The sequence below is a fragment of the Carassius auratus genome, chromosome 10 (assembly GCF_003368295.1).
Source record: "Carassius auratus strain Wakin chromosome 10, ASM336829v1, whole genome shotgun sequence".
Lineage (NCBI taxonomy): Eukaryota > Metazoa > Chordata > Actinopteri > Cypriniformes > Cyprinidae > Carassius > Carassius auratus.
The window spans coordinates 5,565,436-5,581,863 of record NC_039252.1 but is presented as its reverse complement, the minus strand read 5'-3'; the positions used below and the strand labels follow the sequence as shown (position 1 = coordinate 5,581,863).

The window sequence follows — 16,428 nt, the reverse complement described above, 5'->3', positions numbered from 1 at the left end:
ATATTGCTGAGAGAGCATCAGCTGACAAAGGCAATTTGTGCATGTATGCGAATGTGTGTGTGCAAGCTCGCATTTTTTTAATGTGTGCTTATTGCCAGTGCATCTGATCAGTTGCACTGCTATCTTGAATCGTCATGTGGAGCAATGTTTGCCACGTTGCAGAATGGCTGACAGAATACCAACATTTTAAAGTGGCATTTGACTTCTCATAGCCAAGGTGTCTTTTTGTTTTGTTTTTTTATATACAGTATTGTTCAAAATAATAGCAGTACAATGTGACTAACCAGAATAATCAAGGTTTTTAGTATATTTTTTATTGCTACGTGGCAAACAAGTTACCAGTAGGTTCAGTAGATTGTCAGAAAACAAACAAGACCCAGCATTCATGATATGCACGCTCTTAAGGCTGTGCAATTGGGCAATTAGTTGAAAGGGGTGTGTTCAAAAAAATAGCAGTGTCTACCTTTGACTGTACAAACTCAAAACTATTTTGTACAAACATTTTTTTTTTTTCTGGGATTTAGCAATCCTGTGAATCACTAAACTAATATTTAGTTGTATGACCACAGTTTTTTAAAACTGCTTGACATCTGTGTGGCATGGAGTCAACCAACTTGTGGCACCTCTCAGCTGTTATTCCACTCCATGATTCTTTAACAACATTCCACAATTCATTCACATTTCTTGGTTTTGCTTCAGAAACAGCATTTTTGATATCACCCCACAAGTTCTCAATTGGATTAAGGTCTGGAGATTGGGCTGGCCACTCCATAACATTAATTTTGTTGGTTTGGAACCAAGACTTTGCCCGTTTACTAGTGTGTTTTGGGTCATTGTCTTGTTGAAACAACCATTTCAAGGGCATGTCCTCTTCAGCATAGGGCAACATGACCTCTTCAAGTATTTTAACATATGCAAACTGATCCATGATCCCTGGTATGCGATAAATAGACCCAACACCATAGTAGGAGAAACATGCCCATATCATGATGCTTGCACCTCCATGCTTCACTGTCTTCACTGTGTACTGTGGCTTGAATTCAGAGTTTGGGGGTCGTCTCACAAACTGCCTGTGGCCCTTGGACCCAAAAAGAACAATTTTACTCTCATCAGTCCACAAAATGTTCCTCCATTTCTCTTTAGGCCAGTTGATGTGTTCTTTGGCAAATTGTAACCTCTTCTGCACATGCCTTTTTTTTAACAGAGGGACTTTGCGGGGGATTCTTGAAAATAGATTAGCTTCACACAGACGTCTTCTAACTGTCACAGTACTTACAGGTAACTCCAGACTGTCTTTGATCATCCTGGAGGTGATCATTGGCTGAGCCTTTGCCATTCTGGTTATTCTTCTATCCATTTTGATGGTTGTCTTCCGTTTTCTTCCACGTCTCTCTGGTTTTGCTCTCCATTTTAAGGCATTGGAGATCATTTTAGCTAAACAGCCTATCATTTTTTGCACCTCTTTATAGGTCTTCCCCTCTCTAATCAACTTTTTAATCAAAGTACGCTGTTCTTCTGAACAATGTCTTGAACGACCCATTTTCCTCAGCTTTCAAATGCATGTTCAACAAGTGTTGGCTTCATCCTTAAATAGGGGCCACCTGATTCACACCTGTTTCTTCACAAAATTGATGACCTCAGTGATTGAATGCCACACTGCTATTTTTTTGAACACACCCCTTTCAACTAATTCAACTAATTGCCCAATTGCACAGCCTTAAGAGCGTGCATATCATGAATGCTGGGTCTCATTTGTTTTCTGAGAATCTACTGAACCTACTGGTAACTTGTTTGCCACGTAGCAATAAAAAAATATACGAAAAACCTTGATTATTCTGGTTAGTCACATTGTACTGCTATTATTTTGAACAATACTGTAGGTAACTAACTAGTCCTTCATCCATTCCCCATTCACCACCACCTCATTATTCCCATACAAAATAGACAGTGACAAAATAAGATAAAGAAAAAGTTTTTCTTATTATAATCTCTTGTAAAAATAACTCCAACCAAAAGGCAAAGTGGGTCAGAGAATTCCCAAGGTAGTGCAGAGAGGCAGCCAGTCGTATCACGGCAGAAACAGCGCTCAGCGCTCAGTGCATCCCAGCTGTAGGCTCACAGACCTGGACAGCCAAATGAGCATGGAAACACATTATACATTGGTCATGCCAGACATTCAACTGATGTGTTACTGCTGAAGGGGGCATATCATCATAATTGTATTTCACATGAAAAATGCAAAATTATATATAAGTTTTGCTTATTCAATTAAAATTAAGCAATTAGACAGTTCTTGACCATTGACAACCCAAAAATGCTAATTTGGTCATTAATTATCCTAATGTCATTCCAAACCTGTAAGAACTTAGTTTATCCTCAGAATACAAATTAAGATATTCTTGATGAAATCCGAGAGATTTCTAACCCTACATGGACAGCACTGCAACTACCACATTCAAAACCTAGAAAGGTAATAAAGACATCGTCAAAATAGTCCATGTGACATCAGTGGTTCAACCGTAATTTTATGTAGCTACAAAAATACTTTTTGTGCGTGAAAAACAACAATAATGACTTTAATTTGTGTTCTGAAGATCAACAAAGGTTTTGGCACTGTGGAATGACATGAGGGTGAGTAATGAATGACAATATTTTAATTTTTCGGTGAATTTACCCTTTAAACTGTGCAATCCACATAAAGAAAGTTTAGTTAATCCATAAGAGTTGTAAATAAATGATTCAATCTTTAAATTTAAGATTTAAATTAACTAAAACTGTTTATGGTGGCTACAGATCTGGGTATCCACAAGAGCTGCAGTCACATTGTTAAATCCTCTGCTCACAGTGAACTCAAAAGAAATGGCTAACGTGTATTTACCCTCTTAAATCAATTACAGGTGCAATAACAGAGCTGCTGTTTATCTTGCATTGCTGTTCACCTCCAGCGTGTTTGTTTATTTCCCTGAGAGTGACAGGCAGTTGAAGACTCCAAGACTGGGAGCGGGTCAAAATTAGCAGCAGCTGACAAGCTATCCACTGTGACGCAATCAGGATTCGACCTGGAAAAACGAAGGGCTGCAGCCATGTTTACTGCTCTATCTCCAGATGATTCAACAAGCTAACAAAGCTAGCCCGGCTGCTGCCACAAACGTTAAGCCTGATCAGTGAATACTAATCAAGAGAGACTTAAAAGTCATCCAGCCAGGATATAACATCCACTGCACAGATTAAGGGTGTCCCTGTGGGGTCAGTCAGGTGCAGAGCATCCTATGCATATACAGTAGGATTGTGTAAAACAACTTATAGTAGAAAAAAAAAAAAGAAAACCAGCAAATGGTGTTTCTCTGTGTAAAGAAGTAATCTACCACAGATAACCCAATCATAAGATCCCAATTGTTAGGTACCACCCTAGAGTCGTCTTCTGCTTTTTTGTGCATGGATGAAGAAATACAGACAAAATTACATCAAAATGCACATTTTGGCGAATATCCTTGTAAACACAGTCAGTTAGACATGTCTTAACGTAAACCGTTCAGAAAGAAAAGGCATGTGTATCAGTATATTAAATCAGTGCTTTGTTCTTAAAGTGAAAGCAAACTAATAATAAATCTAATACATTCAAAGAAAAATACAAGTGCTCACTGCTCCTGACTAAATAACCTTTGTAACCTAAAACAATTATATTAAATTTATTCAGTGAAGACTGCAGTTATTTTACATGTAGTCATGTATTTTACATTTCTGTAGCATACCTTAAAATGCATTTTAGCCTGAGCTGAAAAAAACGAGACTTAGGTCTCTGCAGAGCAAAAGTGGCCGTTTATCACCTTGTGGGTGTTTCTAAATCATGCAATCTAAATGATCCCCCTTACCCAACCCCAGCCCTAAACCTTAATGTCACTATGACGTCAACCAATCAGGTATCATGGTGTAAAAACAGCCTGATCTGGTAACTCAATATACTCCTGTATTGAATCGAATTGTATCGTATAATTTTTTGAGGTATCGACAAATATCGTATCGCTGGTAATGAGAATCAATATCGCATTGTACTGTATCATGATGAACCATCCGATTTACACCCCTAATGCTAACCACACAAACATTTTTGACATTTTAGCAATGTAGAACTAATTATGCAAATGTGTTACTTCATAACGTACAGCCGTAACAGAATATGATCACGTCATTTAAAAATGTTTATATAAATTCGTATTTGCTTAATGCTGACGACAAATGAGAAAGTATTATAATGTTTGACTTTCTAATACTAATAGGCCTAACATAAAATAAATCATTATAATAGTTTCTATATACATTAATGCCTTTGTTTAACCATTCTATCTGATTATTAGAGGGACTTCTATTTGTATTAGATAGAACTGTTGATGACAATGACAAACAAGAGAGAGTGTGAGCCAAGCAGAAAAACGTATTGGCCGATGTCGATATTTGAAAAATGGCAAATATCGGCCGATATATCGGTCAACCACTATTAGTGATACTATAATTATATTGAGTAATATATTTCTTTCCCAATTTATTCAAGTTATTCATATTTTAATAGTCTTTTGCAGCTTAATATTTACAGATAATACCCTATATCGCATTTTTGTTTTAAGTGTACTGACCTACTTTTGATTTATTCAACATTTGCAAAATTCTGTTCCATTCTGCGTTATACAGTAAATTCCATTATAACGACTGAATTGTTTGATTCTAAGTTTTCCACATTGTGGAAATCATAGGGCCCATATGTATCCTTAGAACAGTCACTGTCACTCATGTCGTAGTAAAATTGTCATCTCCCATTGAAAATTAATGACTTGTGGTCACCTTGACATTGAAAATCGCTGTCAGTGCCTTCAATTTCCATCCCTCAAGACCCTTAGGCAGCTTTTAGCTCTGGCACTGTCCTCCAGTGTCCCAGTTCACCTTGGCCTGAAAACATCACTGCACAGAGGATCCACTCAAAGACTAGTGTATGCCTGCATATGTGTGAGGAAGACGCTGAGAAATCCCTGGGATTTTTCATACCCAGGAAAGGAAGATAGACATGTAGCACAGGGTGTCCCTTGGCGAAAGGGAGATTTCCAATTACTCACTGCTTCTGAGAGCTTAGCAGGTGGCCACAGCTATGAAGAGCCATGAGAGAGTTAAGAAATAAAGTCTCTGAGAATGACACCCTCAGGACGGAAAATGCTTTTTGGAGTAAATCGATATTCAAGAGCCAAAAAAGGAGTCCAGATGAGAGATGGAAGGTAGAAATCATTATCGTAATGAAGAACAGCAGGTGAGACTGTGTTCGGTGGACAACGCTGGCTTGCGTTAATGAGCACTGTGGAAAGTTCAGGCTGGACAGATGTTACAAGAGGTTCGGGATGTCATTAAAGAAGAATCATTTTGTGCATTCTCATTAAACTCACCCTTTTGACCTTTCATTTTTCACTGACACATCTAAATGTTGTTGTTTCAAGAAAGCAATTAAACAACAATTGCAACAAAGCTAAAAGGACCTCGCTATTTGCATTAATCTCTCTCTAAATCCGTCTCGACCTGTGAGTCCAATAACTTTCTGTTCATCTTCCAACACAAGTTTCCATCACTCTCTACTTTCTACATAAGAAAAAATATATATATTTATATATAAGAGTGTTGATTGTTATATTTAAAAATAAATATTAATTACATTTAAGTTAGTGTTCTGTTGTTAATTGTAATCTTACAGTAATGTAAAAGGGCTCCCTAGTTTAGGGAATAAGCAGGTCGATTTTTAATTTATCCCTAAGAAAGGTTTAATTATAACCGAATTTATTTAAAGAACGGTTATTATTAAAACATTTGTCAAACGCCAAAACCAATGTACATTTACACCCCTATAAGAAATGTACTGGTTTATTAAAAACATGCTGCAAGTCATTCAGAAATTAGTCTACAAACAGTATTTTATAAGATTAATTCTGCCACCTTACACTACACACACACACACACACACACACACACACACACACACACACACACACACATTTGTTTCATACTGGAATTCTTGTAATGGGTTGTTATAATAGACACATCCCTGAAAGCCTGGTCTTATTTATAACTCATCCACTTATGACTTCAACACACCCACATGCCACACAAATCCAGAACTGCACAACATTACCAATTACCCTTAATGAACAGACCGACAGTCATTACAGGGCTTTCAAAAGCCACCGCGGCTGTTCTGAGAACAGTGCATAAGATCGCTGTCAGATAAGTGATCTTCTGTCACAAAAGTACAATCCAGAGCGAATCACTTCCTACGGTTAAATCTGGCAGCTTAATTCTCACAACAATAACTCACACACGCCACTGTGGGGTAAAAAGAACTAGGCAGAACTGTATCACGGCACAAAGGAACAAACGCAATCACCCTCACTTGTCTTTATCAATATTCTGCTCACTCGTCGTTTATAGACTAAACAGAGGTCTCCTTTCATCCGTCTAATAGTGTGTCCGGCAAACACACCAGGCACAGTCTAATTGGTTAATTCTCAGAAGAAGCAAAGGGGTGACGACCATCAAGGCAGAACAAATCAAAGTATGCTACACCCCTCCTCCTTCCTCTTCATCTACCCTTCCCTTTCTCTTCCATCTCTCCGTCACTCATAAAACTGGCCTGGCGATGTCACCGTGCTGGAAACCTCCCTTATTAAATTACGCACACTATCAGATGGGGAAGCACTCTGCCTTCCAGCCTTTAATTGAATATCTATATCAGTTTGACAGATTTTTTTTTTTAACAAGGAGGTCAAATGGGGATTAATTGCTACATGCAATAACATTCAAGTGACCAGAGCTCCGTTCAAAAAATAAAAAACCTAGAAAGCGGCCTACATGTACATAGACAGCAAAAAATAACAATAGTATGTATCCTTAACCGTATGCAATTCTACAAAGCACTGCAAAAAAAAAAAAAACCTTTTTGATTCTGTTGTGCTCCAGCTGTTTTTAAGGCTAAAGTGTAGATATTTGAGAGTGGGTTTTGGAAGAGATACTGTCACACCATACGAATCTTACAATCTGTAAAATCTTATCAGGCCAATAAAAACACAGGTGTTTGGAGAGAAGCAGCTAGTTTGTCTTACTGATAGAAACAAATGTGTATCCTGAAACACTCCGCTTTCGCTGAATAAGTTTAGACTAAATCCATGGAGGATTTTGTGTGTTTGTGATAGTCCTACAGAGACAGATATTATCCTTGAAGCCAAGTTCTGCTTCATTCATCACTTCACATTAAAATGTATTTACAGTACCTCACTATTATTACTACAGTAGTTTAAACAAACACCCAAGGTTTATGCTTCACAGCGATTCATCCTGCTATGGGCATGAATTATATCTTAAAAGGCAATGAGAGAAGCACAAAAAACATTTTCTTATTCACAGGCTTGTGTTCCAAATAAAGTTATGATCTGCACAGTACTCCAAGATTCAAATATTAACAAGAGCATAAAATAAATTTTTTCCCATATAAGAAGGATTCCATGTGAGACAATATTTTCCATAAAAGATTAGATTTGGTACAAATATAAGAGGAACTGTTCCCAGATCAACGTTTAATTCGCATGTGTGCCAAACTCAAATCAAAAGCAGCAGCACATGGTTTCCTATAAACGCTAATCATCTTTTATAATGTAACATTTCTTATTTTATAGCCTCTGTGGGTCAGATACTGATTTGTTTAGTTCAGAGTGTTTAGAAATGCTGATGTTTCATTGAATATATATATGTGTGTGTCTGTCTTCAGGGACTGGCGACCCACTGTGTGTGTGTGTGTGTGTGTGTGTCTCTCTCTGACTCTCAGATGCCTTACAAGGCCATTCCTTCCCTGTGCCTGTGTTAGATCTGGTTTCTGCTCATCCCTGGATCCATTTCCGCTGCTGCTGTCGCCACATCAGCTGCTTTAAAAACACACACGCACGCACATATACACAGACCGTCTGTTGACACAGCGCAGGGCACTTTTCCATTGCACACCCCCTCAGGAGCTCCAGTCCCATTGTGCCCTTGCACTCAAGATCTAGTGTACACTTGTACCCTGCTCTCCACTTGCTCCCTTTGATCCCAAAATGGACAAAACTTTTCAGACAAGGGTTTACCAAATGTTGTTTTGAGATCTTTTGCAGAGGTGCAGCTTAGCAGATTGGACAGCTAACAATTACTAGGGTCCTATCATTTCTGCGATGCAGAAAAACACGGATGGAAACCAGTCATAAAAAAATGGAATTAACAGAATTTTCCAAATTTCAGATGAATAAATCAAAAGTCAATGCATTTAAAACTAAACACAATATGGAACTGTGAACATTACTTAAGGAAAACAGGATACTTTTTAAATGTAAATTCTGCATGTTCTGCGTGTTTCTGTATGATTGAATGGTGCTGACACACGGTTTCATTTTCTGCACACAAACTGAAGTGCACGGGACGCTCGCTGTGTTTCTCTGCTGCCTCAATATAGGAGTACTTGAAAACAAACCATCTAGAACTGCTCTGAGAGTCACTTCATGAGCATTTTACCATTTCTTTTGAGAAAACCTATCAACACATCATATAAAAGAGAAACTCAAAAGGTCTTCAGAGCAACCCATCCAAAAAAAAAAAAAAAAAAGTATGGTCTAACTTGAAGAAACTGAGACAGAAATATAATACTTAAATGTAATGATAATACTAACTACTAAGATTATTTTTAAGGAATATTTGTCAGAAATATTATTTACCAGAATATATTTACAAGACAAATGTAAATACACAACACCGTATTTCTTATATAAATAATAATAATAAAATAATACAAATAAATTAGAGATGCTTTTGATTATTAATATTCAATGAAGCGATTAAAATATAATCCAGGAAATTAATGGAAAACACAGAATTTACTAAAATAAAAAAGCTACGACAGGTATTTCATAGAGCCTTAAAATTTAATTAGCTAAAATTAATAAATTGCTTTTATGTAAATTTTATGATTTTAATTAATTAGACATGCTTTTTTATTTTATTTTATATTATTTAACCATAAAATCAGAAAAAATGTTAAATGGAAAAAATTGGATCCAGAGAGAGAGAAAAAAAAAGAATTTTGCTGCAACTAAATGTAAAGCGCCCCAGAAAAATATATTATTTTATATTAAAATGCTTGCAATGCATTGCAATAAAAATGTGTTCATGGGGAACTGAGTTCAAGTCTGGGCTGGGTCATATCTTTTACTCGCCCCCTTTTCTCTCTCTGTTCTTCACTGTCAATTCTCCACCATGCTGTCCAATAAACGGCAAAAATAAATAATAAATCTGCAGCTTTCTTTGTAGTTGCCTTGCTGTTTGCTAGATTCTAAATTTGTGCTACATGCCAGTTCTTTTATGGGATTTTTCACCTCTCCTCATTCATCAGATGGAGTTAAATTCAGCAGCCAAGATGCAACCAAGTCACCTGCCAAATTCAGTTGGCACAGTGGGACGCAATGCCCATAACTGGTTGCTGCTCAGTTATTACCAAACCAGTGATAAACAATGTACAACTGATAATGCTGCTCACAGTAATCCTCAAGTAGTGGGAACCTTGTTTAAAATACTTCTCTTTTTTGAAAAAAGAGCTTCTTCCTTTCTGTTTGGTTCTCCCTTTCTCAAACACTCTCACCAGAAAGACTGTCTTTGTCATGCAAACAGAAGACAGTAAATCAGACGTCCTGATGGCGGCGGTGCCAGACGGCAGAGGGCTGGATGGTGTGGTGTGAGGGCTCAGGAGGAGGAAGTGGGCTTTGGCTTGAGTCGAGCTCAAATTCCCCCTCTGTTAGCAATGTCAGATTTTCCCATCAGCTCAGAGAGCAGGCCAAGAATAGATCTGATCGGTTAGAGAGCGAAGGAGAGAAAAAAGGTGGAAGTGTGAGAGAAAAAGAGAGACAGGTGAAGAAACACTCAATCAGGTGGATATCACCTCATTCTGTCAATATCCTGCAAACCTATATTTGGCACTGCATTTTTTTCTTATATGCACACAACAGATCTGATGATATCTGAATATGTTCTCTATAATTTAGCAAGTGTAAACAGTTTAAGAAATGTATTCATCTATATTTAACACTGGAAATGAATGACTTTATAAATAATGACAAATTCATTCATCTGCAGCCATAAAACTGCAGTATTTTGGCAGGTTAAAGAGTTCAAGTTGTTCAATTTCCAAGATTTTTCAAATAATTTCTGGACGTTACATTTTTAAGTCATTTCATATAGACTGCAGCTATGTTTAACCCCTTCACTGTTATCTAAATATACATTATGTTCAAATGTCTGAAGTCTGATTTTTTTTAATCAAAAAGATATTTACAGTATACTAATGTTGCAAATTTGCAAAAGATTTCCAGTTGAAATAAATGCTTGTTCTTCTGAACTTTCAATTCATCAAAGAATCCTGAAAAAAAAAAATTATCAAAGTTTCCACAAAAATGAGAAGCAGCACAACTGTTTTCAACATTGATAATAATCAGAAATGTTTTTGAGCAGTAAATCAGTATATCAGAATGATTTCTGAAGGATCACTGAAGACTGGAGGAATGATGCTGAAAATACAGCTTTGATCACAGGAATATATATATTTTTTTTAAACATTCACATTAAAGACAGTTAATTTAAATTATAATAATATTTCACAATTTTACTGTATTTTTGCTCAAATAATAGCTACCCTGCTGAACATAAGAGACTTATTTCATTCTACAAATGTGACTACAAACTTTGTGAATAAAAAACTGCACTAAAAAGCCTCCCATGTAAAACTCTAGAAATGAACCCATATTAAATTTGGTTTATTATTAAAGCAGAGAAAGTGTGATTGAATGCACCAATCTGTAATATCAACCAAAACATAAGGATTATAAATTAATCCTTTATAATTATAAAACAAAAAGATTATAAAACATAAATAAAAAATCTTTTTATTTGCATTAATGTGCACAATAAGATCAGGAACATGCATTAAGAAATGAAACACGGTCAGATTTGATTTGATTTTGATTTTAAGATTAACCCGAGATTGAACATGGAGGGATGTTAGGAAAGCATCAAAGAAAGACGACAAATTCATAATCATATTCATTTTGCCTATCCAAATCCCTGCAGGCACCCAGCATGACCTAACGATGGTGAAAAGTCAGCTACATCTGCCACCGTCGGCTCGCTCTGCCCTCAGGACACGAAGCACACAAAACTCTTTAATAATTATTCAAGAACTAAACCCCTGCAACAGGCCGCGAGAGTCAAATTCAGGCCTCTATGGGACATAACAGAGAGACAAAGAGTGAGCAGAGACAAGACATCCACCCTTTGACCTCCAGAGCATCTGTCATCGCTTCTCTGAGCTGAATACACCTTCAGGACGATTGAAGATCAGTTTCACCGACTCCTCTTGAAGGGAGACTGCACAACATCAGTCTCCTATGTCACACTGTACAATAAAAATCTTTAGACTCTATAACCAACACCGTACGTTCAACACAATGAACATCACTAGGTAATACGCATTCCAGTTTATATCTGTGTTTTCATACTTTTATTTTGGCACAGACAGCTTGGAACCAGACAGAAATGAAAAATAAATAAGTTTCAACTTGTCTCTATCTCTCAAGGGAATTCGGTCCTTACAAACAAGTGCAATCTTTCGCATTTCAACCTGAGGCAATATGTGATAGCCACAAGCAATTTTCAGCCAACGTGCCAAGCTATTTCCAAAGCATTTCAGATGCTGGGCTCACAGCAGTGTGTGTATCTGACAGAGAACAGTGTGTGTGTGTGTGTGTGTATGTGTGTGTGTGTGTATGAGAGAGAGAGAGACAGAAGCAACGCATGAGCTGATCGCACGAGGAAACATGCATCAGTTACGCTCTTTGTTCTTGTGAAAGGAAAGTTGATATTCAGGACCGCACAGATCACACACCAACATGATTATGGAAGCCATAACCTCACTTCATCATACCTGTGTAACATGTTAATCTAAGAAAGATTCAAAAACTGAATTATGTAATTATTTTCAAATATTTATATTTTCCAAAAGAATATATGTTATTGCAGTTATGATTTATAAAATAATTTCATAACTTGGTGTTAGCCAACAAAGTAATGAAAAAAAAAACGAAAAAAAAAAACGATCTGGTATTTATTATTACAGTAGTAACTATGGTATTTTGCCATTATTTTTTCTTACTTTTTCCAGTGTTTAATTTATTCATATCTATTTTTATATAAGATATATTATATTAGATTATCTTTATATTTGTATTAATATATTTAGTAATGTCCATTATTTTTTCTTTTTCATTTGTTTCCAGAAAAATAAAGTAAAAAGGGTTTTCATGGTCGTGGGAATGCTGTTGTTACTATGGTAAACGTTTTAAGAAAAACATCAATAGTACAGTTTAGGGGGCGTATTTTAACCAAACAGAGCGGACGATAGTTCCCACAAAACCCCACGGGCGTAACATTTGCGCTATTAGTCTATATTAAAGTATCTTTTCACTCAATCAATCAATTTCACTATCACTTCTCGGCTTCAGTCGATAATCCCCGAAAGAGACCATATGAGTTCAAATGAGTCAGACGAGGTCGACTCCAGAACAGTTTGGACCGATTCATCCAGTTCGCGGGTGAATAGCACCAATTGTTTATGTGAACCGATTCAAATGATTCGTTGAAAAGATCCGAACGACTCGTTCACATCAGCAGTACAGTGTAGATGGGGGTTGAAACTGCGGAAGTCCCTCTTCAAGACACCTGCTACAAGATCATCATCATCAACCCCGAATAACCGACTCTACATATCGGTGTCTGTTAGAAAAAGATAATGAATAAACCCACATCTTTAACACACAGCCTACATTAGCCACTGACACTTTAACTAAAACAAATAAAACAACAACGAGATTCTCTTCTAACCACTCAAAAAGAACTAACGTTACCGTGCAGTTCATAAAACACCATGAAACGTGTGACAACAAACAAGTCTATATGAGAGGGTGAGAAGCTCTTTTTTTAGTGTCAGAGAAAGAGAAAGTAACTTTTTTAAATCAAACTCAACGCAACCGCTGAACCAAACGAGTCTCAGACGCGTTTGTGCGCGAATCTCACAGAGGAAAACCCTACAAACACTAGCTCAGAAAGACTCAAAAGCGCTACTTACTGGTGAAAGAAGAAATGTTTAATAATCCAAACGTATCCTCAGTGTGTACGAGTCGAGGTTCAGATCAATATTGTAGTTTCAGCAGGACTCGCACTCCGCCTGCTGCCTCTCACTCACGTGCACTGAAATGAATGAGGAACGCGCAGACGCGTGAACGAGCACAATTCATTATTCACGCGGAGGACAAGTTTCCCAACATCGATCTTGTGTGGTTATCACCTCAATGTCTGTTTTATGTGAAATATTTACGGGACATACATACATAAATAAATACACACACATATACATATACATATATATGTGGACTGTATGTAATGTTAGTAATGTAATATAATATTGATTAGGCTACTCCTGTCACTACAGGAATTTATTTGTGAAATACACACAAGCTACAGTGTATCTCTAAGATGCACAGTATCCATAAACTACCTAAAAGAAAAATAACAGATATATTTTTTTTTTTTTAAAGTGTAAAAAAAAAAAAAAAGTGTGGGATTTTATGAATCGACAAACATAACTAAAAGTGTTGATTTCTCTAGGATATGTAATTCAGTTGTGCCCCAGAGTGCTCAAATTGTGTGAACCCACTCTATTACATTCAGTTTAGAACCTATTTGTCCGTATAAAAATACACTTTCAGATGAAAACACAAGGGGTTTTTAGACTAGTCGTAGATTAATCGAGAATGACGAATTTTCCTCAATATAGGTCAACTTTGCCCCAAAGATCACAGGTGGGTGCAGGTTTTACAGGAACACAGAGAGCGTTAATGCAAACAAACCACTGCTTCACACACTTCTCAATGCCGCTGCTATTGCACAAGAAAAATCACACAAATGAACACAACCAAAGTTTTCGTTGTCTAAGCGTTCCTTCCATTCCTTCGCCTCAAATAAAACACTCTCACATAACAGCTCAGTGTTTGTTTCTCTCCTTCAGCCCCAGATACAGCCTTTTAAATTATTCAACAACAGCAGAAGCACCAGCACAACCTCACTACCAAATGCAGCATCTGAAAGCGCGAGGTGAAGTTAAATGCATGCGCGTGCATGTAATTCCTCCATCTAAAAGCCGATACTAGACCCAGCGTCCGAGGAGCGACTGCATCGCATTGCCAGAAAGCACCAAAGAAAGCCACGACGGCATTTGCAGGTAAAACTATGGATCGCTTTAGCTGATGGATGTGCCCGGTTCCGCAGATACTGTACATTAGCTAATACCAGCAGCACGGATGATGTCCTGCACGAGCACAAGACACAACGCGATACGCTTTAAACCCATCTGCGCGTCCCTTTCGCACCGCACGAACATAAAGAGTCCCGAATGAGATCAATTACCGTGGTCTCGTTGTCCGTACTCCTCCGCTGGACCGATATACCTCCAGTCAAGTGTTTCTTTCTCCGGCGGTCTCCCTATCTGCTTTCTAACTGTCTCAAGTATTTGGACCACGGGGCACGGGCGCGTTCACGTCATGATATGCGCGTGCTCTAATTGGAGGGCTGCTGCTCTGCAACAACTGATACAGTGTTACAGTGTTTCACCTGCCAAACATTGCTGTCTTTCCACTTCATAAGCCTTAAGACTTAAGTTTATCTGTGGAAATTATCCGGATAGTATGTATATTTAAAGGAAGATCCCTTACCATTTTTTTTTCCATTTGTTTAGTTTTTTTTATTATCAAATATTACCAGTACACTATTATAGATATAATATGTGGCTTGGTTATTAAGAATGTAGACGTAAACTGAGGCAAAATATGTTTTGAATATGTTTTTAAACAACTACAGTGTATTTCAATTCACAATTTATGAAATGACTGAAATTATACAAATAAAATTGTAATCTAATGCTAGGACACTTTCATCTTCTTGCAGCTTGCTCAGAGGTCTCAGATTCACTGTTCTTCTCATTGTTGACAATGCACAGCTTGTCAAATAGCTATATAACAATCCAGTAAGGTGAGTGACTGCCGAGATGCACAATGACTTTAATGTTTCTCAATCAGCTCCCAGACAAGCGCATGAATCTGATCATAATCCAATCAAAAGTATGAAAATGTGTGCATTGAGAATAAATCAGTAGTGTGATTGTTCAAGTATAGGGAAGGCCAGTATAGTGTAGTAGAGTGAAGTCTGGCTCTCAGAGTTCCTGTAAGAACAGTCCTTTGGAAAAACAGCTCTTTGGCTGTTTTAAAACAAAGCTGGTCTCTCCAGATGAACAACATACCAATGACACAGTCTCCACACACGCATACACACCACTTACAGTGTTTCAATTCCTGTTCATTTAAACTAGGCTGTGTTTCTGAGTCTCTGCTTACGCACAAGAATAAAAGAGCATACTGTCCTGTAAGAACAAACACTTTTGTTGGGATTTCATAAAATAAAATTAAATATAATATAACTCTCCATTAAAGAGACACAGTAGAATAACATAATGCCCCCAGTCATCTATATAAGAGGTGACATAACCTAATAAGCATGCATGTTTTTACATAAATGCATAAATTAGTGAGCTTCAACCTCCAGTATTATAATTTGATTACACCAGATCTTCCCTCTGCAGTTTATCAACTCAGCATCATAATGTACTATGCAATAAAATGAAGACGACTACACAACTTATAGCTACCACTATCCTTCCACTTGGGGTGTCCCCGACTAAGGATTTTCATGGTCAAATCTGAATTTTCAAATCTTGCCAATATTACCGATAGACCAACGCTACTTTTGTGTCATCGAAGCTTAACGCCCCTTTTTTTGGGGAAAACAAACGGATTCCCCTGATACAGAACTCGCTCTAATTTCTTGATAGCAAAAACTGCACAAACATACACACTCTCTTTGCCGGCCGAGGACCGTGAGAGGTATTTAAAGAAGCTACTGGATACGGTGTTTACAGAGGTTTCCCTTTGAAATGGTCGAAAACTGGATTAATAACCCCACGCAGTGGCCAAATATGGACATCTAACGTTACCATTATCCCGTGGAATCGTAGGAGTCGGTGGTTTACTTGGATCATATTTCACTTGATTTAAGCTATTGACAGTTTTGTTGTAGTTAGAAATACGAAGCTGCTAGTAGCTACGTGATTAACATTAGCTCTCATTAGGCATGCTACCTTGGCTGTTAACTGATTTTAAGTTTGAAATATTCGCAGGCTAGGACTAAACAATATAAATATTATACAATATCTGTTTGTAATTGTGT

General features: G+C 37.3%; 1 protein-coding gene across 3 annotated transcripts in view; it reads right to left on the bottom strand.

The window, feature by feature from the left end:
• Window positions 1-14,686, bottom strand: part of LOC113109655 (spermatid perinuclear RNA-binding protein-like) — a 79,234-nt gene extending 64,548 nt beyond the window's left edge. For 2 of the 3 annotated variants that reach the window (XM_026273357.1, XM_026273359.1), the window contains exon 1: window positions 14,557-14,686. The gene's annotated coding sequence lies outside the window, so the exon portion shown is untranslated. Of the gene's footprint in view, window positions 1-13,219; window positions 13,397-14,556 lie in introns of those variants that run through there. The other variant, XM_026273358.1, reaches the window with a different exon arrangement.
• Between the last annotated feature and the right edge of the window lie 1,742 nt (window positions 14,687-16,428).